The following is a 13,420-nucleotide window of genomic DNA, read 5'->3' as shown; positions in this document are numbered from 1 at the left end:
CGATATCACTTTTGACTAATAACTTTAAAAAATTATGAAATCTTTAGATTTTAACTTTTTCATACAAATTTAATATTATTTTCAATGTACGCTGACATCAGTGTGTTTGACGATGCTTGTCACGCTTTAAACGTAACAAAATTCGTAATACATTGCGTCTTAGAATTAACTTCAATGTGTAATAAAAATTAAAACATAAGTTATTTTTAAAAGTTGCTACACAAATGTTGATGAGTTTGAGGAGTACAGCCTACAGTTTAATTTATTGCTCCTGGAAACACCCGGTATATATGTATTCACGAAGCCTGCGTCGTGGATCTTGCCTGTCTTGGTATGATGTTAAATTATGTTTTTAATAAATTGGCATACGGACTAAACGTTTGCGGATCTATGTCACCTTATAAATATAAAAACTCTCACTCAAGCCTCCTCCAAGCCCTTTACTCTTTGCTCAAAACCTGGCTATATTTTACCACTTCTCCCCCATCCCGTCAGCCAAACTTGCGCCAGTGACTGAATACGTTTTAATCAGCCTTTTATGCAGTTTAAGCCGGCAAAGTTATCTAAATTAGTCTAAACTACTAGTTCACTAAAACTTATCGCTCGCTTTCAAACTTTATATTTTCCCTCGTCGATAATTAAAGCAAGTATAATACTCGTAGCAACGATTCAACACCCCGATAGCAATTAGTACCGATTGTGAAAGAGCAGCGATATCCCTTTAAAAATCTTTACTCGATTTGATATTACTCGCGGTACATCTAGCGCGCATGATCAGTATACAGGATGCCCAGTAAAGCCCGACCAGAAATATATGATCATTGTCAAGAGGGCGCTGTTTTCTCATGTATGGTGACAGATCAGTTTAGTATGAAAAATTTAGTTACATAGAAATTCCGCAACATGGCGCGTGATTATATATTACTGGTCAGGCTTTAATTAATGGATAACCTTCTATCCACCGACAGGGCAACTCATAAGCTGGTCCAGAGAATGCACTTATAGGTCTAGTAAAAGTTTCATGGTTTTCGAGATAATCGAACTTTCCTTTTAGAAGGTTATCCATTAATAATTGAGCACCCGGTATAAGTACAAGCGAGATGCACTGCTAGTAATGGAAATCTCATACTAATTTTAGAAAGGGTCACTCTCGTTGTTTAGGCTGCCTTTCCACCGCGTTTCGTAGGGATATGTTTATTAAGAACCAATAGAATCACTTCATTAACTTATTCTCGTTTAATTTTTTATTCGTTTTTAAGCCGAAAGTTAGCGTCGATCTGCCAACGCACACTCCAGTTGATCATCAACAGAAGTTAGTCCGTTCTAATTTATTTAATATGTCTGAGAGGCCCATACAAACGTAAGTATATGTCATTTAGTTACTATTTGCGTTTGCATTTCGCTTGTACTTGTCCATACATGTATTGGCGCGAGTGAGACGCACGGGCGAACGGTGACATAATGACATCATTTAGATATTTTGATGTCTAAGTTTTAATTGGCCTCTGAGTCTCATGGAAGTTTTGTTATTATAATAGGAAATCAATAACAAATCAAGTTGGGGGTTTATAAAGTACGATTATCGCTCCTTTAGAAAACTTACAAGTCACAAGATCACCGCCGGAGGAACGACGCGCTAACGAGGAATCTCCTTACCTGAAAACAAAACATTCATTGCTTTATTTTTACAAATAAAAAGATACAATACAATACAATACAAATCCTCTTTATTGCACAACCTCAGAACAAATGTACAATAATAATGCTTTCTGAAGGAAAACATCGTGAGGAAACCTGCATACATCTGCGAAGAAATTCAAAGGGGTATGTGAAGTCCCCAATCCGCATTGGGCTAGCGTGGGGACTATAGCCCGAGCCCTCTCGCACATGAGAGGAGGCCTGTGCCCAGCAGTGGGACGTATATAGGCTGAATTATTATATTATTATAATGCTTTCTGAATGTAATGTATGTGTATGAAGATAAAACATAACTTAAAGGTAACTTATGTACTTAGGTATGTATTAGGTACAGTCAGCGTCAAATACTTTGTAGCAGTCAAAGTGATGAATATATGATGTACAGTAGGGCTAAGATGGTCGGCTCTTTATCACTTGTCACCATGCCTGTCACGTTCTAACAAGTATTGTAAGCGCGAAAGTGACGGGCATAGTGACAAATGATAAAAATGGAACCATGCTGCCACCGCTGAACTATTTGGCTACTTTGGTTGCTGCAAAGTATTTGACGCTGACTGTACATATGTCACATATATGGGTACCTTTATTTACTTGGCTCCATAGCTTTTGAATCATAGTTTTTAAAAATTGCTGTCATTTTACTCTTCCTAATTTTGAACATCATCATGAGAGAATATGTACAGTGGTTCTTAATCATTCGGTGAAAAGGAAATATTTTCTACGATCACCATGTTCCGAAGGACCACGAGAACAGAGAACAGTTTTAAAGTTTAAGAATAAACCGAATAAAATCACTTACTCTATAAATTCATAACTTCGGGTGCTTCCACTGCTATTGTGACCACTGCTCATGCGCGCACGTAAGTGCTTGAAAATTACCTAGGCTCTCCGAAACATGTCGCGTCAGTCACTAAAAATACGTGTTAATCCATAAAAATAGCTAAATATATTTTTGATTGCCCCATGTCAATCAATATACACAACACAGGATGTATGCGAATACCTATATTTACGGTACAAAACCGAATACAAGATTAAATTCGGAATAAATCAGTAGGGCGAGAGAGCGTGACGTACCAGAGGACATTGTTCCATCTCCTGCAGAGTCGAACGCTTTAGGTCAACCAGTATTAGTATGCGTAACTAAACGTTGCTTTTATACCGCAAATACGAATGTGACAGATCGACTAACTCAATCGCTATTTTAGTAAAGAATCGGAGGAAGAGGATGCAGAGGAGGATGAGAATCGCAGGATGAGTGGACCTTAAATTAGCGGAGTTATTTTTGTTAAGTTTACACCAAGAATGTATAAAAATATTCAGAGAACCCGCCGAGCGATATTTGGTCCAATTTGAACAATTGTCAGTGTCACACAGATACGATACCGAGTGTCCCACAAATTGTCACAATTGCCATAAGAACTAAAAACTGAACTGAATTGCCATCTTATATTAAGCATTGTTCGAATTGGGCCGATGGCCGATTATCATTGCCTAAGGGCCTCCGCTAGCTGACGCGGACGCCCGCCGCGTGCGCACGCTCGCGGGTCCTGCTCCCAGGCCAAATCCGTCGCACGCGCCCGCGCCAGTTAGCGCTGTTCATACAATTTCTTATTAGACACATGTACATTCTTATAGAAATGTGAAATGTATTTCGTTCCGGATAATCCGCGTCAGCTAGCGGAGGTCCTAACTCGGTGTTACCTACACTAGTTAGACTAAACCGGTGTTGCTAGGTGAGCGAAAGAGAATTATCGTACTTGAGTGTCGAAATTATCGTACAGATGAAAAAAATATCGTACGTCTATCATATCTAATGGTTAATAATAAAAAAACGACTAATTGCGCAAAAAAATGTTTTATATTTGTGTGTTTCTGTGATAGATCCAAACGATTTACAGGAAATATCGACATTTTATTTTTATTTAAAACTTTATTGCACAAAAGAAAAACTTAATGTACAAAAGGCGAACTTACATTTTGACTTAAACCAAGCAGCCGATCACCCGAAGGGTGCTACTAGTAGCTTATTTCTGAGTGAAAGTGTCATATTTTGCTTCATATACTAGACTTTTTGGGTGATATCGTCCAAGGGCCGAAATTATCATAGGTACTTTTGCGTACGATAAAGCTCTTTGGAAGGTACATCGTACGGAAGCCCAAATTATCATACATGTACGATAATCATCGTACGCCTGGCAACACTGCAAACACCAGACTCGCCTCCTGCAGCCACGCAACTCGAATGGCGCCCAGGTGGACACACGTCAACCCTCGTCTTAGCGCCAATACGACCCATTTAACCACTCCTCAGACGCCGCCGCTTGGGTAATTGGTTCCGCGTTCCATTATTAAACAGCTCATTTACTTGAGCGCAGTTCAAAGGCAAAGTAGTTAGTACTGTATGGGAGTATGAAATTTTTATTGACCGGGAGATTTTTTGGGTTCTTAATTATCATTACTTTAATCTAAATGCTTAATGATGACAAACAAACGAGGGGCTAAAAGGACGTTGCCGGCCTTTAAGATTGAAGTACGCTCTTTTCTTGCAGGTTTGAAGGTCGTATCGGTCCGGAAATACCGCAGGCGAGTTCATAGAATAGAATATAATTATTTTTATTCGTAAACACGAACGAAACAAATGACATAATATAACAAAAACATAGAAAGTAGGTATAAAGTTTACCTCGATATGGCCTCATCTCAGCATGTCATTCAACAGTTTAGCCGTCATTGCAGTTTGTATGGAAAATTTCGGAAAAATTTCCGCTTTTTGAAATAGGTAATGTATACAACACACTATAAAGTAATATGTAAAAGAGTGGTAATAGTAAAATGTAAGTTTATCTCATGACGTGTCAAAGCCGATTTGGGCCGGAAGAGATCTTTTATCCCTACCTTTTAACCTTTTCTAAAGGGATACAAGAGGGATGTTCATTCCTATGAACATAAAGTTTTAAAGCACCCATTTTGTGCGAAGGTTTTCTGTACAAATATGGAGTATATACAACACAATATGACAGCCGCAACATGAATACCTACATCGTATTTCTGAAAGAAAACCAATTTACGGAATGAAATAAAATTCTGTGTACATATTTAATGGCTTTTATATTGAAGGTTGGCACGGGAAAAAGTCAAATTGAACTTATTAAGTCCTAGTTTCTAGGAAAACTAACGTATGTATGTAGGTTAGGTACCATTGTGTTAATACTTAAATAGGCTGGATACGTTTTTGGCGAAAATTTCATTTTTAGTACAAGCTTTTATCGCTTACTGTAGGTACTTTTCTTCCCAATAGGCAACTAATACTCATAGAGACAATTTTGAAAATCTCAAACACAATTAGTTTGCGTTGTTTCATCACAGATTGCGGGGGTAGAAGGCCTGCTCGTGCCGCCTCAGTCTCATGCGTTTCCCTTTTAATGAGAAAAACCAGGCATGCATCGGCGTGCTTGGATTGACCATCGTGGATAAAATGACGTCACATGGGTCGGTCTTCGGCCACGCATACCTCTCACATACATACTAATAGGGCAAGTTAAAGAAAAGCTTGTAAGGCAAAGTTTGTAAAATTGTTCCAAATGCGATATGAATTCCGGAACTCCAGGAATCACGAATCTTTTTTTATGAATAAGCGAAATTTGTTTTTATCGAGCCACTTTAAAATAATATAGTTGTTATTGCGATCTTGCCTAAGTTTTGTCATGATTTATTTATTTACATTTCAGGTAGTCGTTCAGTAATAATTTTACTGTGGCAACATTATTATGTTATCCCAATTAATGCAATCGGTAGTTGGGATAATTGATGATCAAACGAACTTCTTGAAGTGAAGTTCGATCGAAATTATATGAGTCACTTCATTTGAAGATATTTAGGACACGGAAAAAGTTGGACAGGCTCGTTCACTTGGGTTGAGGCCGTCAAAGAGGACGCATCGCAAAGGACTGGTTAGGTCAGAGTACCTGCAAGTACCTCCATTGTTGTATTGGTAATAATTTAGAGTAAGCATGCGAGAATCCTAGCACAGGTTATTTTGTAAATAACTTACAAGGAGACACCAGCCACTGTAATATTTGTCATGGTTTTGAAATAATTTTGAATTTGAATTTTGAGAAGAAGCATCACAGTTTTATTATTTGATAAAGTTGTTTGTTACCGTTTTACCTATGTGTGTGATAATGTTAGAACCGTTTTAGGTACGCCTTTGTTATCAATAATATCTATCTCCAATATTTCTAAGAAACTTTCTAACAATGAAGGTAAGCTCTTTAACAAGTTCATTGGCGTATTCATAAACTTTAACAATGAAGCTTATATATATATATATATATTTTTTTTTGTAAAAAACATTTTCTTTTCATATGGAAACATCTGTTCAAAAATGAAATGAGCTTCATACTTTTGAATAATTAAGCAATAAGTATATCATTCGTACGTACCAACAACTACTTACACAAATGATAGTCTTGTTAAATACGGGTTAAAGTCTTTAACTAGGTACATAAATGCTTTAGGATAGAAAAGGATCAGGATAGAAAGTAGAACACTTACGGAAAAAATAATTCTGAACGCGTCTGTTGTAGCCGGCTAACTGCGGTAAATGAAACATGGTTCTTCTAATAAAACAACTTACTCGTATAATAAAATATGTTCACAAATTAATAGAACTAATATCCGACAGTACCCTATCTTCCCTGAATCCTGAGGGCCTACCGCGAACACCGAATTTCGTAAATTGCGGATATCTTTCTCTGTCACTCTAATTACGCCTTAATTGGAGTAAAAGAGAAAGATGCCCGCAATTTGCGAACTTCTGTGTTCGCGGTAGGCCCTCCGACTTTCGTCCAAGGAACTGAACGATGAACAACGGCCACAAAGGCGAAGCGCACGCATTTGCAAGACTGAAACCGCAAGAACCTTAGAACACACTGTAACTAGACGCACTAGCAGATCTAGTTAACATATAAAATAATTGACACAAATAATCGGTCCATATCATTTTCATAAACTACAAACCTCAATTATTATGTTCCAATATTAATCAAAATACTAGTAAATAGTATGTATATATCTAATAAATTAATTCCGTAAGTTAAATGGAATAGAAGCAAAATATTCTCACGAGAAATTTTAAACAACAAACAACGACTTTAACTAAATCATATTTCGTAGTGGGTCGTTACTCAGAAAAGGAGATTGGTACTCGAGTTTAAAGGGTAATAAATTAGTCAAACGTATAAGGTAAAGGCATCAGTGCTGAGCCATGCACCAGTGTGCCAAAAGTAGGTGTTATTATAGATTAATAAAGTATGAATTGAAAAGTAACTTAATTTTTAAAATAATTGTTTAGCATAAACCACAACACTACTTCAAAGAAGTGCTGTCTTCTGACATGAAGGGATATGCCATATGCGCCATTTTTTTGGAGCGTCACATGGTATTTTGATCAGACGTTAGCAGCCGAATTGTGATATTTTTTTAAAAAAAGCATGTGCACTGCTTCACGTAATTAATACTTAATTTATCTGGAAAAAGTAAAAAATTAATATGAATCCATATTAAAGTAAGCCCTGGCCGATTACTGGGTTTGAGGCAGTAATTTTAAAGGGACGTGGACCGAGAGGACAGCCGATAGAGGCTGAGCATAGGTTTCAAGATTTATTTTTATTTTCAAATGCAATGTAAGTCGTTAAATCAAGCACCTTTAAATATCTACATTATTATGACTTTATTTCATTGAAATACATCAAATACTCAGTAGTCATCCTGTGGCTGACTACTGGACACTGAAATCACGGAACTCGGAACCCAATAGCCAGAAGTTAAAATGGGATGGCTGTAGACTGGGTACTTAAAGGCTGTGTCTTGGTAGTCGGGAGGCTGATTGCTGGCGGAAGGGCCCTTGCATTATATTTAATGAAATATTTCCATAAGCTAAATTAAATTACGTTTTATTCTTTATAAAAATTAAACTTTAATAAATTATTGATGAGTAAAAACATTCATAATTCTTATTGATCAATTAGTGGGCAAATGAGACGTTCTTGAATATAGAAATTTCGTGGAGGGGTTGACTATTGGTGCCTTTACCCTGCGATAAGTACGAGAGACGCGTCTAACACGTCTGGAGCGGTTGCCGAAAGTTATAAATAGCTCAGTTTAAGTCAGGACCGCCATTATATTTTTGACCGTCGGATTGTCACTTTCTCTGGCTTATTCGTAGACGTAAAAACAAAGGTTGTTATTTTGACGATTGAATGTTTGACATTGCGTAGCTACTATGCTGTTCTTTGTCAATCTGTTCAATTGTTATTTTAGTGTTAATACTTACTTATTTTTGTGGATTTTTTGTATTTTAGAGCCAGTTCAGTGTCAGGTTGCATGGTCAACCTACCGAGTACACCTAACCAAACGGTGACAAGCAGGTTTACTCGGGAATCCAGTAGAGAGTTAGGTCCAGGTCGCGAGAGGGGCCTGGCGTCAGCCTTTTTACCAACACAGGTGACGATTATACCTCTTACGTTCTCTTCAAGGTCTGACAGAGGGATATGAGGGTCTCACGTGTGGACCATTAGGAGTAATCCTTACTCATTGAAATCTGTTGGTAATTGAAGAAGCGTTGTCTTGTTAAATATATTTATTTATACACATTATATACATGGTTAAGGCGCCTTATTCATCTGTACCCAGGCTTCGGCTAACACAGATGGAGGGAGGCAATCACACAGACACTAGGGTTTGCTATACCTCGGTTTTGTCGGCCGAACGTTTAGAGCTTAAATTAGGGTCCCTCACACACACACTCCTCCCTGTAAAAATAGAGGTTCGCCTCTAGTTTTACACACATTAGAATAGGTGAATTGGGGTAGAGTTAGGGTAGAGTCATTATTTGGGTGTTAGGTTTATTTATTTTCTTTCACATTTAGTTTGATTGTATACAAAACTAAAATCATAAGAGTTTTTACTGTTTTTAATTACAAAATAAATTAAAATCTATTTTCAGTAGCATATGGATGGGTTACTGAGGCTCGTACATTAAATATGATTCAAGGTATATATATTTTTACATTGGGTGAGATAGGGGAACAAAGTTATTTGAGGACATACTAAATAATTTTGTTATAGGGAGCTAGTGACCGGCGGAGCAGTTCACTAGTGACAATTGAGCTTTTCTATAACTGGGGAATTAAAGGGTAAATAAAGTCATATTTAATAGACGATTGTTTTCAGTATTCCATACATTAATAGTACATTCAGATGAGTTTCTTGGCGTTTCTTCTCGTCTGAAATTAGGTTACGAAACGTTGGTAGAGTAATATTACATAGTGCTTAGGAATACCTATTAAAAATAAAATAAAATAAAATGGGTATTAATTAGCTTAGAGACCCGTCTTCATCCGGGCGTGACAGTAGATAAAGTATGTTTGTACTTACTATTCTTTGCAATATTTACTTATGGTTACAATGGTTACATATACATATTTTCCTTTAGCTAGCTAGGTTAGCGAAGAGATATATTAAAAGGAAAATATAAGTTTTAAATTACAAACAAAAAGGGCTTACTACTGTTCACGGTAACTGGTCACGGTAGGGCCCGGTAGGAGATAAATTCTAAAAAATATATATTATTTACTATTTTTTTTATTTGTCTAACAATAGTGTTAATAAAATTATATAGTAGGAATATTTACAAATTCATAGGATATTTAGGGATAGGTTTGAAAAATCCAAATCGTATCAGTTTTCACATAAAAGACGAAGGGTACTAAGGTTCACAACGTAAATACACTAGACGATCACATGGCCAAATTTATTTATTTTCCTATTTTTATTTAATCCTGGTTGAATTTTAGTTAATTAAGTTTAGTAGTAGATGGGGTAAGGTACAACACTGCGATTAATTTAATGCGCTTTCAGTCTAAATTCTTACGTGAAACCGCAAAAAAATTATCGCAGTGCGTTCCTTACCCTGAGTTCATTAACTTAAGCGCGCGATACGATATTTCGCAGCCAATGACTATGAACAGTATGAACTTATGCATGCAGACATCTTTAAGAAAATATGACTAAAGACTGATGTTAACTATTGGTTACTATAATAATGATAATGAGATTAGATATACTTCAGTTGATCGAGTTGACTAGTAGCTAGTAGCGGAGCCAAAAAGTGGCAAAGGCCCTACGATTAAAATTAGACCAGGGGCTCTAGACTCGACAAAGATCATAAGTTGGAAATTTTGGACAAAAATGAGCTAATTTTTTATGTTCTTTTGAAACACACGAATTTGAGTAGGCGTCTAAATTATGTAACAATAGCAAAATATACTGATAACCTGGAATGAATGAATGATTTCGTTCTTATGATCATAACATACAAGATACATAGCGCATGCACTTGTACACCACACTGGCTTTTCGCTTGTGAAGCTTAATAATTGTTAATTGATATATGTACATGTTACGGTTATAATAAATATGACTATGTTAAAGCGAAAGTAATAAATCCGGTTATTTTATATACTGTCCAACCTTTAGAAACCGTATCATAAATGTCTAGGTACTCAGTTTCAATCTTCACCAATACTTGTTTTATAACTTTATCCGAGTCTTCCAAGATATTTTTACTTATTTATTAACTATGTCTAATTTGATCACTTTGTCTAAATTAAGTAGATATTACATATAATGGTTGGATACTATATATAATATACGGTATTATTACTTTCGTTGTAACATACATAGAAAACAAAATAGGTCCTAGTTATTTGTTGCCCAATAACTAGTCTAGTACGACTAATACAGAGAAGCGAGTGGAAAAGTAGAGGCTTTGGAAATGGAAAAGAAATTGTAAACGCTCCATCAGTTAGTGTCAAAGAAGTTTCAGCTTCACAGCAGTCCTTTCATGACTAGTCCAAGTGGGCACGAATGGTATCGATTCACATCGCTAACTCACTAGATGGAGCATACAATACAATACAAATCCTCTTTATTGCACAACCTCAGAATAAATGCATGCATGGATGCATGTATAACGACCAAAGTAAGGTAGCTAAGCACGAACAATTTCGTACATTCACATGCCATTTCCTATCTCTATCGCACGCGCGTAATTATTTTGCTGCCCTACCGTTTGTACGAGCCACGATGCCATTTTGTACGAGCGAAACAGCAATATAATTATGCGCGCGTGATTAGAGAGGAAAATCGCGTATCGATTTACGATTTACTTTAACCTAAGTCGTGGGTCGCAAAATGTACGTCACTGTCTATTTGACATGTAATTTATATATGATCAGTTCGGTTTCGTGCACCTTTAAATTTCACCACGTAAAAATAATCCACAGATGTGGTGGTAAAACCTGTGTGTGGAATGCAACTAAACCAGACTATGTATCGCGCAATTTTTCGTATCACTATTCTTAATAACGCCATAAACACTAACCCCCTTTATCATAAAGGTGTACTAAATTCATACCAATACGTCGGAAAGGGACAAACAATGATCAGCGGCATCGTAACTTTAGTACACGTTTATGAATAAGGGGGTAAGTAATCAGCCGTGCACAGTTAAACAAGTTTCGTCTTTGCGACTTGCATTTTCCGGTACTCAGTTATCAGGCGTTATTTTATAAATGATTATCAAATTATCGCTAAAGATGTGTATAATGTAGACGTCTTCCAAATCTTTATTATGTAATTTTCATCTTAGTTCGTAATATTAATTCTTACTTGCGATATTGATATCATGCGGAATCCATTAATGGTAATCTACGTGCACCGATTATGAGTGCCGGATGAAAGGCTTCATAGAAAAGATACAAGTCCTCGTTCCTCGAAGACACTAATTGAAAACGTGACGGGGACGGTATGAAAATCTCGTTCGGTATTGATATCTCTAATACGAGCCAATAAAGGCGCCCAAGCTGTTCGTAATGAAAGATGGCAAACATGCGAAATAAATAATACGAAATGATGGCTCGCCAAACATAATTTGGGATGATTCGTCTACGTGATTGTAGTCTATGAATACCGGAGCTAAGGTAGAAATATGAGTATTTCTAGAAAGTAACTTTAGAAGACAGGTGTCATATATTTACTGAACTGTACCAGTGCTTACAAAATAATATTAGCCATCCATTGGACAAAAAATTGACAGAATTCACAAGATGTATTTAAAAAACGTAAAAGTTGTTGAATAGTTGATTGACGGAGTTTTGTAGTTAAATTTTTTACACAGACCCCTTACGAGGCTACATTCTTCTACAGGCAAAACTGGCTGTTTGTTTCATAAATGCCCAAATTATTTAGATATATGTATAAAAAAATATTGACACATGACAACATACAATAGGTAAACCCATTAAAATTAGTTAACCTAGTCACGAGTAATCTTTACAATCTTTACAACGCGTGATACCTCACGTTTACGACGACAATTATAATTGCATTGACGTGCATTGTCTAATTATCAAACCGGCTGTTGCTGTTTCAAATCCAAAACGTCTAAATACTGTACACATTTCTAGTGCACATAGAACTTTGTCGCTCTCGCTGTTTGGGTGCAGGCGTTGCAAGTGGTTGCCCTTGTGCCACTCACTCGTTCGAGATTGCACTGCGATAAAGTCCTTTGGAAGCGGCTGTTTCTTATGTAACGGCAGATCTTCCTCGATTTAGTAAGGTGTTAGCAAATAGGGTGTGTTAAAAATGTACACCAATTTTTCATAATCAACTAATATGTAGTATGAATTTAGAGATGCATGACACACATGTTATAAGACGAAAAATGTCTGAATGAAATTAGGTTAAATTATTAAAATTAGCAAAATACATACTCTTAGCTAGCCTATAACCTGACTGTAGTGAATATTTTGTAATATATCACGTAGAAGAGGTTGTACATAATGTACATTATTGTACAGTATTATTATTCTTGTCTTGATGATAAAATTAAAAAAAACTAATTAAATAAATGAATGATTATAAGTATGAATCTCCTTCTGCCTCGCTTTGTCCCGGCATTTTGCCACGGCTCATGGGAGCCTGGGGTCCGCTTGACACCTAATCCCAAGATTTGGCGTAGGCACTAATTTTTACGAAAGCGACTGCCATCTGCCCTTCCAACTCAGAGGGTAAACTAGGCCTTGTTGGGATTAGTCCGGTTTCCTCACGATGTTTTCCTTCACCGAAAAGCGGCTGGTAAATATCAAATGATATTGCGCACATAAGTTCCGATAAACTCATTGGTACGAGCCGGGGTTTGAACCCGCGACCTCCGGATTGCAAGTATAAATATGATATATGCGGATTATAAGTATGAATATGAGTTGAATTATTAGCTAATGTCGACTCCATTGCTTGCTGTCTTACCATGTGATAACAACTCCGATAATAATGGTCAAACGCAGTGTGCTTCTAGGCCTGTTTAGAATGAGCACAAGCGAGAACAGGCTAGTAAGTGAACTAATACCTTCTTCATCTTAGCTCTGTCATCACTTTCCATCAGAGCAGACTATAAGGCAGGGGTGGCCAACAGGTCGATCGCGACTGTTAGTCCAGTCGATCGTGGCAAGGCAAAAAATATAAATACGTAGACCAGCTTCATTTAAGGTTTCAAGAAGCATGTAATTGGTAGATCGCACAGGGTTTCGTTAGTAAACAGGAGATCTTGGGTCTAATCAAGTTGGCCACCCCTGCTATAAGGCAATCGCGTATACAT

The 13,420-nt window shown here is 36.8% G+C and overlaps 1 protein-coding gene and 1 long non-coding RNA gene across 4 annotated transcripts in view; one reads left to right on the top strand and one right to left on the bottom strand.

Moving 5' to 3' along the window:
• LOC133527193 (furin-like protease 2) overlaps nt 1–13,420 on the bottom strand; it is a 368,596-nt gene that overhangs the window by 210,252 nt on the left and 144,924 nt on the right. The gene's annotated exons all lie outside the window — the stretch shown is intronic.
• Nucleotides 6,872–9,326, top strand: LOC133527123 (uncharacterized). The gene is made up of 2 exons (XR_009800826.1): nt 6,872–7,941; nt 8,064–9,326. It is a non-coding gene; the product is annotated as an uncharacterized LOC133527123 (long non-coding RNA).

This window comes from Cydia pomonella, chromosome 17, assembly GCF_033807575.1.
Source record: "Cydia pomonella isolate Wapato2018A chromosome 17, ilCydPomo1, whole genome shotgun sequence".
Lineage (NCBI taxonomy): Eukaryota > Metazoa > Arthropoda > Insecta > Lepidoptera > Tortricidae > Cydia > Cydia pomonella.
The sequence above is the reverse complement of the archived record's forward strand: the minus strand, read 5'-3'. Positions and strand labels throughout refer to the sequence as shown.